The sequence below is a fragment of the Macrobrachium nipponense genome, chromosome 43 (assembly GCF_015104395.2).
Source record: "Macrobrachium nipponense isolate FS-2020 chromosome 43, ASM1510439v2, whole genome shotgun sequence".
Lineage (NCBI taxonomy): Eukaryota > Metazoa > Arthropoda > Malacostraca > Decapoda > Palaemonidae > Macrobrachium > Macrobrachium nipponense.
Genome location: NC_061104.1, coordinates 8,768,679 through 8,790,975, shown reverse-complemented (window position 1 = coordinate 8,790,975; position 22,297 = coordinate 8,768,679). Strand labels below are relative to the sequence as shown.

Below are 22,297 nucleotides of genomic sequence, written 5' to 3'. Positions count from 1 at the left end.
AATGGGACCAACGGCTTTACGTGACTTCCGAACCACGTCGAGAGTGAACTTCTATCATCAGAAATACACATCTCTCACTCCTCAATGGGATGGCCGAGAATCGAACTCGCGACCACCGAGGTGAGACGCCAACACCATACCAACCACGCCACAGAGGCGCTTAATACTACTTGAGTGATTCTGTTACCGGACCAAGTGAGGGGAAATGCGAATTTAGAAAATGTGAAAAGCTTCGCGCTTTTCTTCCCTAAGCACTAGTCATTTTATAGACTTTAAAATTAAACACTGACGTTTATTGCATGTTGGTCCTGGGCTGGGTAAGAACCTTGTGTAGTTGTTCTTGTCAGTCTCTTCATCTTAAAAAAAATGGAGAGACACATACCTAAGAACCGTTCCTTATTTATCCTCATCTTGAAATGATGTGAGAAATTAATATATTGACCAAAATTAATATCTTAAACTTTTACTCGATCAAGTATGAAATAACTCAAGTACCACGTGGGAACATACAGCTGACCAGGAATGTCGTTCTCATTAAATTGGCCTTCCTACCACAACGGTCTTTTATGAACAGACATAAACAACTAGATCTGCAGATAATGAGATGTTTACGTGAAACGTGTAGATGGGAAGAAGGTAAGCATGACCATCATCTTTTGGCAACGCAATCCCTCCTCATAAAATGCCAGACCTCTCTCTCGCTTTTTCATCTTATAAGGAAACCTATACCGATGGATTTCGGAGATTACTTTACGTATAGTTTTAGGATATTTTCATAATGGAAATTTGTTTCATGGAGAGGAAACTTAGGTGATCATAACTGGCCAAATTAAATTTAGTCAGTATGAGATAGACTGGACGAGTGAATGATCAGACCGTATAGCCGTCGAATTATATGATTCCCTCAGAATACGCAATACCTGTGAAAGTGAAACCAAACGTGTACTGTGTGAACGAAGATATGGCAGAAGGGTAGAGTCCAAGAGCTTAAGATAGCAATGTCCAAAGTTGTATTTACAAAATGAAGAGCGGCAGTAAAGCAGAGGTGAAGAAAAACAATACTTAGCAATGTCAACATCTGTGAAAATAACATGACAAAAATGTTTACCAGAAGTAAGGCCTTTTTAATATATATGAAGAAAAGCTGTGTTGTAATATATAATAAGTGAAGCGTATCTCTATTCCATAATTAATATACGAGTCAATATTTTAGAAAGCGCGATAACACTTTCCATTGTCTTTTATTGCCTATTAAGAAGTAAAGGAAATGCGAAGTGTGTCTGCATTTTTCGTTAGCTAAAAGTTCAAACCTGACGCCTTTAAGATTAGCAAAATCATTCAAGCATTACTGTAAACAAAATCCTTCACTTGAGGTGTCGATAAATCTTAAGTTTTAAGTTAAACATATAAACAAAAAAATATGTATATATACATACATACACATACATACGTATATATACATTTTATATATATATATATATGTATATATGTGTGTGTATGTGTGTGTGTGTGTGTGTGTGTGTGTGTGTGTGTGTGTGTGGTTCAGGAGGTCCATTGATACTTCACATGAAGGCCAAGATTTATTATAAAACGTTTCGCACATCAACTTTGTGCATCTTCAGTCTGTTAAAAGAAATGAATATATTAAAAACTAAAAATAGGATTCACAATAATATTCATGTTAAATTGCAATAAAAATATAAATAGTTAAAAAAGAGAGAAGAAGAACCACTGAGGTACCAACCAACTAGAATGGAAGGAAAGCAAGGAATGATTTTTGAGAGAGCCAGGTCCAAGACGTTGACTATGCCAGATGTAGAGGTGAAGCCGAGGTGTTGTTATTCAATGGGGGAACCAGCCTCTTAATAATTAACGATTCCAAGGTAGTTAGGTGGTCCTTGTCTTTAGTGTGCCCTATTATCGAGAAGTGTTGTTTCGATACATTTATCTTGCATTTGGCGGCATGATTCTTGATACTAGAAAATTCAGGATTACTAATTCTTTGACCTGTTCTATAACTGAAACCCATATGGCTACAATATCTCATCTGCAGTAATCTTCGAGTAGATCCCACGTAAGTTGCAGGGCATCCTGCGCATGTGAATTTATATACAACGTTGGATCTCATAAAGTCCTGCAGACGATCTTTGAAATTAAAAAGTGAGCCAATTTTGCAAGGATTATTTGAGATAAGTTTAATTTTAAGACATGGAATTTCTTGTTCTATTATCTGTGAAAGTGTGAGAAAACTTCGAGTTTGTTATATATGGAATCGACGCATACATCAGTTTTTTTGGGACATCCGTTAGCGGAGGAGGTGGTTGGTTATAGTTACCTACTAATTTATTAATGATATTATGCACAATGTCTTTGGGATAGGAGTTGTTTTGAAAAAAGGTTATTAAAAATTCCATTTCGTTATGAAAAATTTGCCAGTTAGATGAGTATTTCAAAGCTCTATAGACAATTGTCCTATTTCTTGTAAACCAATGTATTACAGAAGATATGTTGACGACACATTTGCACTTTTCAGACATCAGTGGCAAATGGCAAAATTTTTAGAACATATTAGCGTACAACATCCCAGCATCAAATTCACAATGGAGATAGAAAATAAAAACAAATTACCATTTCTGGACATCCTTGTCACTAGAGTCAATTCAGAATTCACGACTGCAGTACATCGAAAAAAGGCGTTCACGGGATTAGCCAATAACTTCTATAGTTCTTGTCAGAAAACCTTTAAAATTAATACCATATACACACTGGTCTATAGAGCTTTGAAATACTCATCTAACTGGCAAATTTTTCATAACGAAATGGAATTTTTAATAACCTTTTTTCAAAAAAAACTCCTATCCCAAAGACATTGTACATAATATAATTATAATAAATTAGTAGGCAGCTATAACCAACCACCTCGTCCGCTAGTGGATGTCCCAAAGAAACTGATGATGCGTAGTTCCATATATAACAAACTCGAAGTTTTCTCTCACATCTGGCATAGTCAACGCCTTGGACCTGGCTCTCTCAAAAATCATTCCTTGCTTTCCTTTCATTCTAGTTGGTCGGTACCTCAGTGGTTTTTCTTCTCTCTTTTTTAACTATTTATATTTTTTATTGCATTTTAACATGAATACTATTGTGAATCCAATTTTTAGTTTTTAATATAGGCATTTCTCTTTTAACAGACTGAAGATGCACAAAGTTGATGTGAGAAACGTTTTATAATAAATCCTGGCCTTCATGTGAAGTATCAATGGACCTCCTGAACCTCTCATATATATATATATATATATATATATATATATATATATATATATATATATATATATATATATATATATATATGATATTATATAATATGTAGAGTGGGTAACTCCAAAAATGCTTAATCTTTCGAGTTTCGGTACTGCCAGTCTTCTGTGGTGAGACTGTTAGCCCAGTAGCTCCTAAACTTTATGTTCGACCCTAGAGCAATTAAATAGGTCAATATGGCACAACAGATTATACAGGAAGTGGATCCAAGTTGCTTCACCCCGCAAGATGAAGTGATCTTATAACTTGTTGCTGATGGGACGAGATGGAACTAAAAGACCAATGGCACCATACACCACACACATTATACATGTATGTATCTATGATTATATATATATATATATATATATCATATATATATATATATATATATAGATATATAAAGAAATATATATATATAATTATATATATGCGTGTGTGTGTATATATATATATATATATATATATATAGATATATATATATATATACTATATATATATAATTAGAGAATGATATTCAGATACAACGTTCCTGTTAAAATTCGAATATATCATAACAAAAAACGCCCACGAAAGTATTAAAGCTAAGTACGAGAACCGTTCTCATATAAACCATTTTTTCAGGAACTTAAAAAAAATTTTATTTATAAAAGAAGTTTTATATATACATACATATATATATATATATATATATATATAATAATGTATATATATATATATATATATATATATATATATATATATATATATATATATATATATATACATTAGGTCGACATTTCTCATGGAAATCAAAACGCCCATCCAATACGAGATCATTTCGTTGTTAAGGTGAAGAGTGACACTGATAGCCCTTGAATACTAAGAGATATTCTAGATGTTAAAAAACTAATCGAATTCGTATATATGCATCACATTCCCGAAACTTTCCTGTTAAAGTAATTAATCATTTAGGATGCTTTGACATAATTATGCCATTACGCTTTTGGTCCAAATCCTCGGCTTAAGATGATGTGCAAATCCAATGTATTAATCCTTGGACAAGTGAATATTTAAAACTAATCTGTAGTTTTGATGCAAGTCTTTTTAAATGGCAGATATAAAACCTTGACTATTTCTCCTGAAGGTAGGCTCACTCCCCATCCTCATCTCGGGTAGCCTCTTTACCCTTACCAACTCATCATACCACCAAAGTACCCTGTGGAGCAAACCACGTATATGTCGTGTTCGTCAAGAGTCTGCGTTTTTTCTCCTGCAAAACTAAACTTTGGAATTCTCTGAGATTCAGTTTTATCTATCTCTATTGTATGTCAGCTAAGACGTCTTTTTTCAAATTTAAGCCCCATTTTGTTCCATTTTAATAAGAATTTCCTTTCTTTGGACCTAGGTATTATATTGGCCATCCGACAGACCTCCGCACAAATAAATTAAGGTCGATCTATTCTCATTAATTTCACCTTACCTTATCATGACGATAAAACCGTCGCTTTTGATAGTTTATTAAATAAAATTCTTCTAGTTCTGGATAAGCAGAAATTTAAGTGTTCGTGTAAAACTTTTTTTGGGGGTGCCTTTTTCTATTTTAATTTTTAATAAAGTACAATGACACGTATAGATCTACTAAAATCCACTGACTCCGGTATTACTTTCTTATATATCTAAAAATGCACGAGCTATTTTACTGAAAATGTCACCATTTTTAACTAAAGACAAATATTTCTACTTACCTTGGTATTCCCTAAATTGCAAAGGTGTCTCGTTTAATCGTGTCACCAATCTGTAAGATACAGAGAAGTAATCAAAGTCGTGTTGATTCAAATTTCTAACTGAAACACTAAAACTATTAAAAACAAAACGCAATTTAGTATGAATGCTAAAGACTACAATGCCCAGAGATCCATGAAGGATAATGCAAGCCATGGAAATTATATTTCATTGTTCGCTTTAAAATCTGTTGCCTATTTAAGGGCATAAGAGTGAGTATACATACACACGCACACACATACAATATGTATATGTGTGTGTGTATACACGCGCACGCACACACAATATGTATATGTGTGTGTGTGTATACACCCACCCACACATACATACGTGTGTGTCTATATATATATATATATATATATATATATATATATATATATATATATATATATATATGTGTGTGTGTGTGTGTGTGTGTGTGTGTGATATATATATATATATATATATATATATATATATATATATATATATATATATATACGTATATATATGTGTGTGTGTGTGCATCCTTATCTGGGTACATACATGTACTCTTGTGTCCTTTCATGAAGAACTAACTCAAAAACAGAAGCGGTAGATTAGGTTTTCTCTGATCATCTTAAGCGAACTTTTTATATACGTAGAATGTGCTGTGACCCTTACAGATATTGGTGCTAGTAGAGAAACTATCCTCAGACCGAAAGAATTCTTGAATTATAAATCTAATTAAAATCTTTTTTGGGGATTTCACTTCTCAGCTAAAACATCGACGGAGATTGTTCTCGTCCCTGGTTTCTTAATCGAAAGTGAGAGACTTTGCAATGAATCCTAAGTACTAGCACGAGTCGATGCTATGGATATCAGCAAATGTTTTCTCATTACTGGGTCTGAAAACGGGCTCTTTCCTTGCAAGATGAACTTGGAGGTCATTCGTCTGGGTCTCCTCTGCTTTTTAGGTCGAGGTCCATTCAACTGTTTGCATCAACAACACGAGCATTACAGTTACAATACCTACGATGCTTTATCAGCCATTCCCTTACAATGAATCTTATATCGTCAACCATGCTCTTCTTTATACCAGCGCTGAATGACCTCATAGGTCCCAGCGCTTGGCCTTTGGCTTAAACTCTATTTTCTGTTCTTCTCTAGACTTTTCTTTATTGCCATCAAACACAGTGCAAGGAGACAGTTGTAAATAACGAATGTACAACTAAAATAAAATAATTTTGAAGCCTGTTCAGGTAAGTTTACAGTATAAAAAAAAGTAAAAAATGGCTTGAAGAATCGAGTTTTCTGTACAGCACATAATGTTGTATGAAACTCTTAGCCACGGCCCATGAAATTCTCAGCTGCGGGCCATGAAACTTTCAGCCACGCACGATCATGGCTAACTTTAACATTAAATAAAATAGAAAGTACTGAGGCGAGAGGGTTGCAATTTAGTATGTTTGATGACCGTTGGGTGGATGATCAACACAGCAATTTGCAGCCCTTTAGCTTCAGTGCTTTTTAAGATCTGGAGGCGGACGGACAGACAAAGCCATCTCAATAGTTTTCTTTTACAGAAACTAAAAAGACAGTTGGTACGGAATCACACAATAATACGAATCGCCATTATGAAAGTGACTCGCATATAAAGGACTCTCTTAAGAAATCAGCAAAGTAATATAATGGGAGGTAGTCTGAAGATATTTCGGTGTAAATTTTAATCATCTTTGTTGGGATGACAATATCGATGAATTTCACAGTTACCTGTCATACGAGATGACAATTTTCTGAGTGAAAACGGGTTCATGTTAGTTGAAAGTTTGCCACAATGATATCAAATTGTGCAAATATAAATATACGAAAAGTACGTGATTTTTATGCTATTTTGCATTCAGCACATGCCATTAAAAATATTTTATTTCATTTATCTTTTAGAGATTTCTTGAAAATGTATTGCTATGAAGCATCCAATTATAAGCGAACCAATCATGTGAAAAACATGGCTGAAATGTCTTAATCATCCAAAAATACGGACGAATCTCCGTATGCGATGATATAGCAGAAAAATCTTGAGAGCTTCGCACCCTGAACAAATCCGTGGACCACCTCCGCAGCGGGATTGCCAGTCGTCGCCTGGAAGCGTGTGTAAATGCGGAGGATGGAGAGGGATTCCTGGGAGGGCGGCGACATTTTTCACTGTGTCGACCATACATCACCCACGGAAGTGCCTGCCGTGACATCTGGTGGGCGCTGCCGTAACTAAACTGTGATCAATCATCCAATAATCCCTCTAGCCGAGTGGATATCTCGCCCCTCTGATTTATCTTTGTTTATCCATGTCATCTGCGTAGCCAGGACGCCCATTTCCCGCCTAGCGGCTTTCCGTGAATGTTTGGGGACTGTTTTGCGGGATTGCTGAATGATTGTTGGATGCGGTGTTTGCATTCTTTCTATCTCTATTCGCTCCGGAGCTTTGTTTACGAGCCTTTTGCATTCCATAGATGTTTCCGTACGGAACGACGATCTGGAAATAAAAATACAACGGGAGGAAACTGCAGACTTACAAATGGCCGTGATTTGAGGCCTAAACTTTAGCTGACCGACGTGGGGAACTTGTTAAGGCCAATAGTCATATTTGTTTGCAGATTCGTATGGACGAGACATTTCTGATACCTGAGACGCGTAATTATAGATATTTATTTTACAGAGACCTAAAATGATACTTAAGAATTTATTACTGTAGGATGTTCCTACAAAAACAATGAGACCGAAACAAATGGCACCAAAAAAATGCAATTCCCAGTAATTATGAAAAAAGCTGTTTATGACGAAATATAAGGCAATGTTCAGTGGGATCTTGTAAGAGCATGATAAAAATTATGAAATTTACTAAGCACAGCATATTCATGCAGTATGTATAATCCAAATATCTACATGGGCAGTCATTGACAACCTCATTATTCCTTATTATTATGCAAACGGAAAGGCTGCCTGAAATGAGTATGAATAAGGATTCATTTGCAAATACCAAATTTCGTTGGTCGTAGCCTTCGGATATGACGTCATAATCTGACTCACGGTTAATCTTAAACCCTTAAGTAATTAACCTTTTTTTAACGAATTTTAGTATCGTCCATCTTTGCAATGAGTTGACCGTCATGAGAATTCTTTCCAGCTTCGCTTTACTTACTCGAAAAGAAAGTTTTTTCTCTTTTTTTTTCTGGACCACTTTTGTCAGAAATGTTAAAAATTTATAATAGACGTCTAGAAAAATGTCTTTAGATTTCCACTCTGAATTATGATTTGATTGAAATCGGAATTCCATCCAAATACCTTCTTCCATTTCGAATCCATATTTCATGTTTTCATAAATGTGACATATATTCCATACAGTGAGAGGTGGCTCATTGGAAGTCAGACTTATTGATGGTGTTTTTAATTCATACGGAAAATAACTTGCTAGTAATCCAGTTTCTCTAATACTTGTTTTCTCTCTCTCTCTCTCTCTCTCTCTCTCTCTCTCTCTCTCTCTCTCTCTCTCTCCTTATTTCAATATGCAAAAGTACATTATAAAAAATCCAGTTTATTAAAAACGCTATATTTTTAGAAGATACAGTGAAAAAACCCTCGGGTGTTTCCACTTCGTATTTCATTATACCTTTCGTCGAAATAAACGAGTTCCTTCTCGTTGACCAAAATTATTGTGGCGACAGTTTTCAGAGTTCAATAGTCTGTCAACGGGAATTTTCCGTAGTATATTCGTGGTTAACGATTGACTTTTTTTATGACAATTTATTTTTCTAAGCTTTAAATTTCCTGGTTCCCTGTTATATCTCTTCCTTTTTTTTTCCCACCATTCTGAGATGTTCTTTATCTCGTCTCCTTCAAAGGCCTAGTCTTGAGACTTCTCTCATAAACAAACAGTTATATCAAAGGGTTCATTTCGTAACCAGCCAGCTGACTACATCAGTAATTTATTGCCGATACGTACAATCTTTAAGATCTTTCAAAAGGGAAGAGAGAGAGAGAGAGAGAGAGAGAGAGAGAGAGAGAGATTACTCTCTTCAAACAGAGTTATTACTGGCTGCTGCCGACGCACATGAAAAGGAGCACTCGCCAAGTGATAGCTAAACACGACACTTGTTTCCCTTAGGGAAGGATAACTGAAGCCCACTCCAGCCCTCGAACCTGCCCACAAGTACCTTCCCGATACAGGAGTCAAGTACCAGGCCCTAGGCTGGAAATACGGGTTCGATACGGGTTCAAAGGAAGGGCGTGGTCGTTACCGGCAAGATTTCTCACTTCTGGTTAACTTGAAGCACGAGTGAAACAGAGTGGAGTGTGTGTGCGTACATTTCCGGAGTCCTCGTCTGTCTGTTTGTGTGATAGAGGGCAGACGGTACCCACAACAACCCAGTGTCCCTGATCAGCCCCAGTCGGAATAAAAAGAGGAGAAGAGGGTGTTATGAGGAAAGAGCACGTGGCATAATCTGCAAGGAAACATTAGACGGCCCATTACAAGAAAATTGTTATATAGAATTGTAAATATAGAATTTAGGCCAAAGGCCTATGAGGTCATTCATCGCTGAAATGGAAATTGATTGTAAAAGCTTTGAAGGTGTAAAAGGAGGAAAACCTCACAGTTGCATATGTTCAGTAATAATATCCCCTAGAAGTAATTAACAGATTATTCAGCTAATACGTAACCCTTCGTCATAACTCATTTAGGAAAAGCTACTAGACACAGGAGTCACTGGTTATGATATTCCAAAATATATGAAAATAAATGAAATTTGAAATGCCTGACACTAATAATTAGCTGAAAAAATTTAGCCTAAGTTTTAAGCTCAAAACGATCTTAGAATAACACTTCGAAATGTTGCCTGCATTTAGTATTTACCCGCGTGCACACGCAGACATACACAAACATTTATAACATATATATATGATATAATAATGGAATAATAACTTTATCATACCTTCTAGAATTTCGAACTATCTCGTGTTCGTGACAGGCTTAGCAATGGTGCCACTTAAATTCATATGCATACATAGATACACGCATACATAGATACATACATACATACATGGTACATTCAGTTTACGTATTGTGGTATTCGAACGATATGAAACCTCTATTAACCTTTTCAAATTACAAAAATCATTAGATAGATAAACTAGCAGTTTTAAATTACAAACATTAATAAATAGATACACACCACTTATATGAATTTACGAATTTTCTAATGTATATCAAAATGCAGGGACGGGAAAGCTTTTTCGTGATGACAAAGGAACGTACTTGTCATTCCTTATATGCATCACAGACTATTAGCGTTTCAATGTTTTTTTTATTGCAGTGAATTTGGGAATTACCAACATTCAAAAAATAAATAAGTTCTCATGACGCCTCAAGTCAAACTAGTAATTTATTTTAGAACAAAGGACGAATGGATTTGACTTACAGTCTAGCACATATGCACCTTTTAGCATATTTTGGGGAGAGAGAGAGAGAGAGAGAGAGAGAGAGAGTGTATATCCCATTGGGTATTCACCCTCACAAGTGTGCGTGTGGAGTGTGGAGTGTGTTGTATGTCCATTTACCGATACTTTGCAATATGGATGTTTTTGCTGAAAGTGAAATGATGGCGCCTATTTGCAAAAATATTTACCCGCCTGATGTCGGGTCATGAATTTTGGCGTCCGCTCTTCGTGGAATTTTTACGTCTTTCTTTCGTTTTTAATAACTGCGACGGATAAACGGCCGCGATTAGTTCACATCACTTTCCCCCTGTTCCATATTGTTGGGCGATTTTATTATTTCTATTCATATTCCGGCGTTAAAGTAAATAAAGAGAGAGATGCACCAGGTATAATACACGTTATGACGCCACTGATATTTTGTCCACCAAAGTCATGCAAAAAAAATATACGGTTGCCAATTTACGAATTATGAATGCCAGTCCTATAACCGGACACCAAAACATATACCATATTCATGGCGGTATATTGTACATGCGTTGTTCCTCATCCTTCGCTGGAAAAACAGAGGAAAACAGACCAAAATAACAAATGCGAGATAAAGATTCCATGAAAAATAGCATTTTTCTTTTTATTTTTAAATCATGTTTGGAACTCTGACGCGAGAGAGAAACTCAGGCATGTAATATTTTTACTTTTTTTTTAATGAGAAGGGCATAATACAGCAATGATATTAATTTCTGAGAAACAAAGAAAGGCTAGAAAAAAATTCTATCATATAAGAATCAAAATTCACAGATAGTTCACAATTTTTCCAAATTCATTTTTATTTTTTGGTGGAATTTAAGGTGAGGGAGGAATCAGGAGGGGCACCGCCTTGCTCCCTCCACCACAAAAAAAAGAGAGAAGATTATGATTTAAATAACAGCTAATTAAGATGAGATGAACCACTGCGGAATTTTGAGAATGTCTGTATTATTCATTATAAAATAACGATCTTTCACGAGGCTAAATTACCTTAACGCTATCATCACTAATGTACATTATAAAATCATTAGTTGATATTCATTTAACTGATAGTAATGTTACATCTATCGTTATTACAAGTAAGACTGAAATTTCATACACCACAAAAATACAACTATTGTTTACTTTAAGAATGATTATTTAACTTTAATGTCCTAAGGTTTCCCTGGTGAGGTTTTCATTTCAGTTCCTCTTTAGTTTTGTGTCTAATAAGGACGTATCTTTATGTAATTATTCTCTACTTTCACTTTCTCTCTTTTACTTGATTTTGTGACTAAATATGTAAATATTCTTTATCAGCGCTTTCACATGAACATCTTGTGCTTTGCAATTTCTTGCTCTTCCCACTCTGCCTCTCCTCGTTCATTTTCTAAATAAATATTTTACCCCTCTTTACTATCTCTTCTATCGCAAGGCATCTATTTTCCATCTCTTCAGCCTGCATTCTCTCTCTCTCTCTCTCTCTCTCTCTCTCTCTCTCTCTCTCTCTCGTGTGTGTGTGCGTGTCTGTCTGTCTATATGTATATATATATATATATATATATAATATATATATATATAATATATACATATATATTTACATATATATGAATATGAATATATATATATATATTTACTATATATATGAATAAAGATAAATGCCACGGAGGCAAAAATAAAACGATGGAGTCGCGAGATCTTTCGGCTGAAAAGCCCTTTACTTAAGCAGCTACTGACAAAAATATGAGAAAGACAATACAAGAAGGTTCGTATAACTGACAGATAGGGATTATAAAAGGATTAGTGCCTAGAATCCGACACACCTGGAAGATAAGAAACCTTCCCAAACAAGCATAAACAAAGGGTGCAATTAAAGGTTTAAGACAATCATCTCAGATACAATCTCCAGACAATTAAAGGATTATAGGTGACAGCTATACGGAACCGGTATAGGACAAAAAACCATATTCACAAAAAAAAATGACAGACATACATTACAATAAAAATTTTTTTTTTTTTTTTTTTTTTTTTTTTTTTGTTTTTTTTTTTTTTTTTTTTTTTTTTTTTTAATAACTCTAAGGCAACTGATTTTTATTTAAGTCAGTAAATTATATATTTGAGGTCATTCTTAAACATGTTACAGATACAAGGGTCTAAATGAAACAGGCCACGACTACATTGAATTACAATGAAAGTAAGTTGTATTAAAGCAGATTCTAAAAGATTTCGTGATAAGACATCTCTTGACCGTGCAATTACTGAACTGTCAATCCAATTAATTCGGTGGTTGTTTTCACTTAAATGAATAAATAATGCATTAGATTTTTGCCCAGTTTTTACAGAGTATTTATGCTGGCTTAGCCTTACTTCTAAGCCCTTGCTCGACTGTCCCAGGTAGAATGAGGGACAATCCATACATGGAATTTTATATATTATGTTGTTGCTTTCTCTGGGGCCATTTTTATTAACATTCTTTTTAGTGGTAGTTATTATAGGAAGAAACAAGGTTGACATTAAAAGCTTTTAACAATGGTTTAATGGTTTCAAATCCGTTAAAATAAGGCAAACTGAGAATGTTCTTAGAATTTTCTTTCTGTGTGTTGTTTTCAGTATAAAACTTTTTGTGGGCTTTATTATAACAAATGTCTAATATATGTGAAGGATAGCATAAATCTTTCCTATTTTCTTATGTATTCAATTTCTTGATCCAAATATTGTGGACTGACAATTCGTAATGCTCGTAAAACATAGAGGAAAAAATTGATAGTTTATATTAAGATGGTGGCCTGAGAAGAAATGACATAAGTTAGTTGTTAGTCGGTTTCCTATAATACTGAATTTACATTGAAATGGTTCTCATGTATCAAAACATCTAAGAAAGGGAGGCAATTGTCTTTTTCTAATTCTAGAGTAAACTTAATCGATGGTACCTGGTTATTTAATTTAGAGAGTAAATCATTTACATCAATACCGACCAGGAAGAACAGCTAAACAATCATCAACGTAACGATACCACTTTACAGGAATATGAATGATATTAGGTAAGTAGCGTTTTTCGAAGAATTCCATATACAGGTTTGAGAGCAATGGTGATAAAGGATTTCCCATTGCCATGCCAAAAATTTGTTGATAAAAATTCACCATTGAATATAAACTTACAATCACAAATGCACAAACTCGTGAGTGAAATAATGTGACTTATAGGTAGAGGTAATTCATCTGAGTTAGTCATTGCTAAGATATTCTAAAATAGAGTCTATAGGGACTTTAGTAAAAGAGAACATACGTCAAAACTAACGAATCTATCAGTAGGGCAAAGAGCAATTTTGTATAAATTATCAACTAAATCTAGAGAATTATATATATGAGAATCGGAGATGGTTCCAAGTAACGGGGACAAGATCTTAGTGATATATTTCGAGAGTTTATATGAAATTGAACCAACAGTAACTGATAATAGGCCGCATAGGGTTATTGTCTTTGTGCGTTTTGGACTAATCCATATAAGTAAGGTAGCGAAGGAGAATTGACTGAACAATTTGCCTAGTAGTTTTATAATCCCTATCTGTCATTTATACGAACCTTCTGTATTGTCTTTTCTCATATTTTTTGTCAGTAGCTGCTTAAGTAAAGGGCTTTTCAGCCGAAAGATCTCGCAGACTCCATCGTTTATTTTTCCTCCGTGGCATTTATCTTTATTTATGGATCTATCACGTTCCTAACTTTCGTGATTCTGTTATATTACATATTATGATGAATTATTATATATATAAATATTATAATACATATACATATATATATATATTATATATATAATTAATATATAAGTATATATATGAGGATTTTTGCAATCTATCCTGCTCTCTTCATCTCTCTCTTCATTATTTACGGTTAACAAATACAGCCAAGCCAGCAAGGAGACTCCTTTGCGTCCGTTTATTTTAAGAACAAATGTTTAGTCCTCTTTTTACAGCTTTTATCATGAAGCTTTGTTTAATATCCTGCTCTCTCTCTCTCTCACTCTCTCTCTTCTCTCTCTCTCTCCATAATTCTAAACTTTTGAAAACATTAGCGACCAACTGGCAGCACCAAGGGTACCATCCCTGTCCCTTCGGCCATTTCAAAATCTCGTTTACCAGATCAATAATGTTAGTTTTATTGGCCTAAAAACGCGTGAAAGTATATTTTAAAAAAGAATTGCCAGTCCCCCGGCCGGGCCATAGACGGGACTTTTTTGCTGAGGGTGTCAACAGCGCTAACAGTTGTAGCTGACATTTAAAATCGCCGTGAAATTTTCAAAATGCTGAGCCCCAATATGCGAGTGCGCCCGTGTTGCCATTTAGCTCTCTCTCTCTCTCTCTCTCTCTCTCTCTCTCTCTCTCTCTCTCTCTCTCTCTCTCTCGTTATTTACGTCAACAAATATAGATGGCAAGGAGATTCCATGACTCTCTCTCTCTCTCTCCCTCTGTCTTTCTATATATATATATAATATATATATATAGATAATATATATACATACATATTATTATACACACACACACACACACACACACACACATATATATATATATATATATATATATATATATATATATATATATATATAATATATATACTATATATATATATATAATTTGGCTATATTTACGTCAATAAACACAGATCGGAGATTCCATAACGCACGCTCTCTCTCTCTCTCTCTCTCTCTCTCTCTCTCTCTCTCTCTCGTTATTGAGGCAACAACAGCAAATTGACCAGGAGTTTCCATAACACCCTTTCTCTCTCTCTCTCTCTCTCTCTCTCTTTCTCTATCTCTCTCCCCCATGTCAGTTATGAGTATGTCCCCGTGTTTCCTACTTTTGATCGCCTATTTTTGAGTTGCTATTTTCGATTTCGAAATGCCAGGGTTTTGTACGTCCAGGATGAGCTACCTGTTTATCGGTTGTTGGGTCTTCCAAGACACTGTAATAAGTAAACTGATAAAATATGCATTTGCTGATCATTTTAATGTGTATATTAACCGTGAAATTAAGCGGAAAATGGGTGTTAGAAAAAATGCGATTTTACTGAAATAGTATAACTACCAACTTTTTTATTAGTATTGTGTGTGTGTGTGTGAGTATATATATATATATATATATATATATATATATATATATATATATATATATATATATATATATATATATATATAAAGGTAATAAGCCACGGAAAAATAAACAACGGAGTTTCGCTAGATCTTTCGACGTTCAACGTCTTTTACTTAGCTAATAAAGGACGTTGAAACGTCAAAAGATCTTGCGGAAACTCCGTTGCTTATTTTTCCCTCGTGGCTTATATACCTTTATTTATGGATTTATCACGTTTCAAAGTTTCAAACTTTCGTGATTCAGTTACACACACACACACACACACACACACACACACACACACACACACACATATATATATATATATATATATATATATATATATATATATATATATATGGATATATATATATATGTATATATATATATATATATATATATATATATATATAAAATCTAAAATCTCACGCACAAGGGGAGTGGAAACTTAAACAAAGGGATAGGCTTCTACTTGGTAAATTAACACAGTAACCAGCACTTCCATTGTGCCATCATTGCTTTACCTTATTTCCGCTTTTTATTACAAGTGGAAATTGACTTGTTGATAGATTTTGACGCAACCGTTTGATATAAGAATCATAACCACTGACTACAGTAGAAGGTTTTCACTGGAACGTAAGAAAAGGGGTCTTCTGCTACATTGGAAACTTTGATATCTACGGTAATTTGGCAGATTATAACGAGGAAGGGTTATCATGACGAAGACAGAAAAGAAACCCTTACAGAAACTGAGAAATTTTAACTTACGACTTTTGGTCATAATGAAGGCCGACGTGAAATTGTTAGATTCCCCCCCAGAGTATGTAACAGGAGACACTGAAACATAGAAATGCTGTACCTTATCCCTTTTAAACAAGGCGCGATTCGACCTCCAGCTTATTCGAGGCGCGTGCTAAAATCTACAGTCAAATATTGCCTTGTTTCACCAACGAAAATTAAAATAAAATACGCTACATTTTATTAGAAATCAATTTTCTTTACTGTTTAACATACACATTATTTATTTTTTACATTTTCATTCTAATAAACAAAACATAAATATCCTATACCAAAATTCACGGATCTTTAACTCAACGCGAAACACCCTTTTCAGACCATTTTAGGCTTTCCCACCCCGCTCCCCCAACAACAACAACAACAATAACAAAAACAACAAAGTAGTTTGTAGGCTTACTCCCCGAGTAAGCGAAAATGATCTCATAACATATAACAGCACTGGCCTGCTGTCATTGCTAGTGAAAGTAACAGGACCTCTCTCTTTACAGATGCCAGCGCCTTAATACTTGATTTGCAAATCCGAAGACCTGAAAAAGAACAAATCATAGAATTACAATATATCCATCAACAACAACTAAGGCGGCAACTGCCCGGAGCAAAAATATGAGGAACTGTCAACGAAAACAGTAAATTACTCAATACTTTTGAAGCAAATTAACACTTCTCAGATCCCGTTCCAAATGCAGAGAGAGAGAGAGAGAGAGAGAGAGAGAGAGAGAGAGAGAGAGAGAGAGAGAGAGAGAGACTATTGTCACTGGGTTTACTACCCTGTATTATGAATCCAGTAATCTCAGTAGTAGGTCAAGTTCAAGAGAAAAAAAAGGTCATTTCAGATCTGCTGAAAATTACAAGGAAGTACTGGGTTCACCCCTCAATCCCTTGTATCGTCAATTTCCTCCTCAGCCTTTTCGCTTGGATATTACAAGGTAAGCTCCTGTAGTTGGTCCTCGTTCCGCAATCCATACTGTAGTATCAGGTTTCTTTCGTTCTATTATGAATTTCCTCACTTCATTTTATTTCTTTGCACACCATTCCTCAAACACCTTATCTTTTCTATCAAGGTTGGAGATTCCTCACCAGAAATGTTTAAAACCATGATAACATTTTTTTTATAACTCACTGACCTGACCTGTCGTTCAGATCGAGTTTCTGCCTGCCATCTATATTTTCCTTCGATTGGAACTGTAATAATGCTGACAAAATATGATGAAGCAATTGTCAGGAGATGACGAGAAAGTAAGATAGAAGAAGAAAATATGAACGGGGTTGCAGCTAGGGGCCGAAGGGACGCTGCAAAGGACCTTAAGCAAAGACTACAGTGCGCAGCGTGAGATGCGCTGACGGCATTACCTACCCACGTCGACTTTCCTTAGATTAATTCAGTCTGTGGTACATATATTTAAGATTTTAGTTGCATTATTGCAAGATGTTGAGAGGTAAATGAGAGATATGGTGTCACTAACTTCTTGATCTATGAGGTTGGTAAATGAGATCTTTATATTGTTCAACTTCCATTCATCTTCATTTGTTATCAGTGGTCGAACTTTCTCAGTGGTCATTCGCTACTTAGAAATTACCTTCTTAAACTAATCCCATAAACCAATTAACATCAACTCCAAATGGATGTAGAATACTAAATCTTTTAAACCCTCTAATTAAATTCACTCTAAAAGTATTTTTACAATTTGTACGTAAATGCATTTAGTAAATACAGTTATACAGTAAGATATAAAAACGTATAAAAATTCTAAGCTAGAGAGACTTGTAGAAATTATGAAGGTTATGGTGCTATATTTCTTTGATTGCATTAATGGTATATATCCTGGGTGTCCCTTTTGACCCGATTCCTAACCCAACGTGAACCATTTTCCTGTTTTTATCACTGACCTCGTACAAGTTGTTTTTTGTTCGATGCCGTGCCGGTATTGGATTTTGGACGAATGTCTTGATGATTAAAATGTTATTTATTGCACTTTCTACATTAATGAATACCAAAAAGATCAGCAAGTATCGCTGATAAATGATCCAATGACAAATTTCGTCCACTAATAATAAGGATTATTTAGAGAGTCGAAAAAGTTATACACTTGGCTTATAAAGACTGCAACACATTATTGGTAATTTTATTTTAAGCAACTGTTTTTTTATCATTATTATTATTTCTTTGGTTCTATGAGATACAGGACATAAATTCCATCATTTTCTAGTCAGATGAGCCCCTAGAAATCCTGTTATCATCTGCTAAGAAAATTTGTTACCTCTCTCTCTCTCTCTCTCTCTCTCTCTCTCTCATTTCTACCGAACCTAATTTGTTCATCGTAGGCATTACGTTCCCTCCAAAACAATATAATGTTGCCGCAATACTAAAGCTATTCCAAAAATGGATATATAGAGTTAATTTGATTATGAAAGACTTCTTGAACCCATGATCTTAAAAATAAAACAAAATATAACAGTGCTTTCAATTAGTAATATCTTCGCTGAATGAATACCAACAATTTACCAAAACTTGTAGACAAAATCAGCTTCGTTGGAACCTAATTGCTATGAATCAACAATACTAACATGGGATCTTTGCAATAAACATGTACCAGTATAATGACAAAGAATATAGTGTCAAATTCTCTATAGAATACTAAAGTCCCCTATGAAAACTACTAACATAAGTTAGACTCTTTATTTATTCATTTTTTCCCCTTATCAAATAATGTGCTCAGTAATTTATTAATTTACCTTTCCCCTCTTACCATCGTTCAGTGCCTCTTATTTTAATATCTTGTTTGAAGTGCATTTTATGTTGCCCAGAAAAATCATGACCTCTATTCTTTCATCTTTTGGTAAGTGAGTCTTCAATAAGACATTCAGCTATATCAGAATATCACATTTTCCTTTCATCTGTGTTTTTCCTTTGGCAAAGTATTGAAGTACTTCATTTCAGTAATGAGAGATTAATTTCTGGCAAGAGAAATCCATCAAGCTTGATTGCTTTATTACTCCTTGTACGTTGTCAGTTTTTATCGACGGGTTTTCTCTCATGGAAAAGTCTACACAATAATTCTTTCCTTGCTGGTTTGTAAAGGCTAGCTGTATTTTATAAGGATAAAGCGTTACATAAATAAACTATATATATATAATATATTAGATATAGATAATATATAATATATTAATATATATATAAATATTATAATATAAGATAATATAATATAATATTTTATAGATAATATAATATTATAATATAAAATAATATAATAATATATAATATTAATATAATTAAATAAGATAACAAATATAATATATATATATAGATATATATATGATAGATACTAGATATTATATAGTAGACTTATAGATATAGAGATATATATATATAGATTTTATATTTATTATATATTATATATATATATATATATAATATATATTTATATCTATATATAGATATATAATATATATAATATATAAATATATATACTATATACATATACATATATATATATATAATATATTATATATATATAAGATATATATATATATGATATATATATATATATATATATATAGATATAAATATATAGTATATATCATAATTAGCGGGGAGAAAGTTTAGGCATACAGGATGTTTATAATACGTTTATTATAAGATCATATTTTCAATGACTATTGTTGAAATATGTTCAAATTTGAAATTCATATTTCAGTGAACAATTTGTAATCCATCTAAAATTAGACCTTCGGACATTTCTAATCACAACAGAATTTGTTCTTATTGCAAAAAATACTATGGTGACTATTGTCGTGAACTGTTAACGTAAATAACCGAAAGGTGTCAGGTCTGGTCAAATGGGTGGTCATTCAATATACCATCTAATCCATTTTCACAAACATGTTTTGTTCTAGAATCAACGAACAGCCATAAGGGAAAAGTATGGGCATGTCATCCATCGTACCTTACCAAATTTCAACCCAATCCTCCTCTTCTGGGCAATATTACTTGTCCTTGCTCAAACCATTGTAGATTTTAAGTTGCTCTGAACCAAGCATTATTATATGTTGCTTGAAAATTATAGGAGGACAATTGCTTCTTCACAGAACATAATATGTTTTTCCAACTACTTATTCTTTATACTTTTATCATTTAATTCTTAATAGGCTCTCGCACGTTCTTATCCATATGACCTTCAGATTCGCCTAGATGTTTTGAGACAGCAAAATGATATCTCCTGAAGAGATAAATCCAGGTTCTATCTCTGTTGCTCTTGCCAACTCAGTTGGCAGAAAATACATATCAAGAGTGACAATGATTACCAACGTCATATTATTATAACTTTCAATTTTAATTTATTGGGTTACATTCACTTATCGCCTCTCTCTCTCTCTCTCTCTCTCTCTCTCTCTCTCTCTCTCTCCCTCTCTCTATATATAATATATATATATATATATATATATATATATATATATATATATATATATATATATATATATAATGTTGATCAGAGTTCCTTGATTTACAACTGGAAAAAAGCATCTAAAAAGTTCATTACAAACTACTGTAGTTCCTCATTAGACGGGTGGGTTGCATACTAACCTATCGATTAGGTAGCCCGAGTTCGCTCCCCGCTCGGATATTGTTGAACTATAGGAACTTATTTCTGGTGATTAGAAATTCATTTCTCGATATAATGTGGTTCGGATCCCGCAATAAGCTGTAGGTCCCGTTGCTAAGTAACCAACTGGTTCCGAGCCACGTAAAAATATCTAATCCTCCGGTCCAGCCCTAGGAGAGCTGTTAATCAGCTCAGTGGTCTGGTTAAAGAAATTATTGTGAAGACTTAGCACATTTAGTCTTACTTCCCTCCAAAACAATTAATCATTTGAAATCACTAAAATGATAGCGAAGAGGACTGAACCTGTGATTTTCTTCAGTGCTCAACAGTCAATATGATCCCACACAAGCTCAGGCCTTGGAAAATTTTTACTGTAAACCATGATCGCATTCTGGAGTTGAAATTATGATGTTCTGTGTTAGTGTGTGTTTTGAACGTTTCCGACTTTCAAGCCGGCTTTTTCAAGCAGCGCCTGAACAGTAAAATCCCACTTCTTTGTGGAACTTAAGAACAAAACCCATAAAGTATCAATGTTGCCCACTTAGCCCCATTTCCAGATGAAAATACATGCGATGTTAGCCATCCTTACCAACAATACACTGCAACGAAGAAAAAAAAACGATCAGGAGTCCCACACACATGAACGTCGAAACACAAACAAAGAACTCGAAACGTAAAAATAAAGCTGTGGCAGGCATTAAAGTAAAAATATCAATTTGGCAACTGAAGACACCAGATATTTTCGTAAACAAGATGGTGTTAGGTCCTTTTTTTCCTTTTTTCCATTTTTCTGTCTTGCTATGTATAGTTAGCGTATTCCCCTTGTTCTTAAAAGTATTCGTGAAATTGTGAAATCGCCAACGTATTAGAAGAGTCCTTTAAATTGAATAAAAACTTAAGTTTTCTTACCGCTGCTAATACCAAACAAACAAAATTCACCTACTTCAAATGCCGATTATAAAGAAAATAATCGTTAACTCTGTTGCTTTTTTTTCATACGTTTTCATGACATGATCGGATAAAAGCTGTGAATTTAAAATAAAGTTCGATAAAATAAATAAATCTTTCTTGCCATAAGATTTAAAAGAAACATTTAGTAGTCAGCACCCCCAGCCTTGAAAATCTTCAGTAACTCTATATCACGCCAGATAAGTTGATAACTTACAATCAGTCAATCAAACATATCTGCACTACATTAGTGATTGCTTATAGTGGTTTTACATTTTGTAAAATGACCAATATACAGTTTAATAG

The 22,297-nt window shown here is 34.1% G+C and overlaps 1 long non-coding RNA gene across 2 annotated transcripts in view; it reads right to left on the bottom strand.

Moving 5' to 3' along the window:
* The window catches only part of LOC135213820 (uncharacterized), a 583,703-nt gene that overhangs the window by 448,413 nt on the left and 112,993 nt on the right, over positions 1 to 22,297 (bottom strand). For both annotated transcript variants that reach the window (XR_010314216.1, XR_010314218.1), the window contains exon 2: positions 5,025 to 5,074. This is a non-coding gene — a long non-coding RNA (uncharacterized LOC135213820). The remainder of the gene's footprint in view (positions 1 to 5,024; positions 5,075 to 22,297) is intronic.